Source organism: Lipotes vexillifer, unplaced genomic scaffold (genome assembly GCF_000442215.2).
Source record: "Lipotes vexillifer unplaced genomic scaffold, Lipotes_vexillifer_v1.1 scaffold24, whole genome shotgun sequence".
In the NCBI taxonomy this organism is placed as follows: Eukaryota; Metazoa; Chordata; class Mammalia; order Artiodactyla; family Lipotidae; genus Lipotes; species Lipotes vexillifer.
Genome location: NW_006782914.1, coordinates 3329295 through 3329763, shown reverse-complemented (window position 1 = coordinate 3329763; position 469 = coordinate 3329295).

Below are 469 nucleotides of genomic sequence, written 5' to 3'. Positions count from 1 at the left end.
GAGGGGAGGGAGGGATGGGATCGGGTGGCGGGTCATGACCGACGCGGCAGCAATCGGCCCTGCTCCAGCCCGGGGAGGGCTTGATTTGTCCAGAAGCCCCTGGTGGGGCCGTGTTCTGACCACCAGCCCCATCTGTCGTTTGGCACCCAATGGGGCCTTCGCTTAAAAAAGTCGGCTCTGGGTGTTTGAAATCCCTAGAGTTCTCAAACCCAGACTATTCTAACCATTCCGTGTAGGGGCAGTTTAAATTAGAGTAGCACACACAGCTTTGCATCTTTAAAAACGTCTTCAAATCTTTGGACTTCCTTAGAAATCCTTTGAATAATGCAAATGAATCACTTGCCACTTCAATGCCTATGCACCCTGTGGACATTCAATAAATAGTTATTAATGACAGGTTGCAATTCACCAGAATGAATGGCTTTGAATTTCTTTGAGTTCTGGTTGTTCTTGAGAATGACGCCATGAG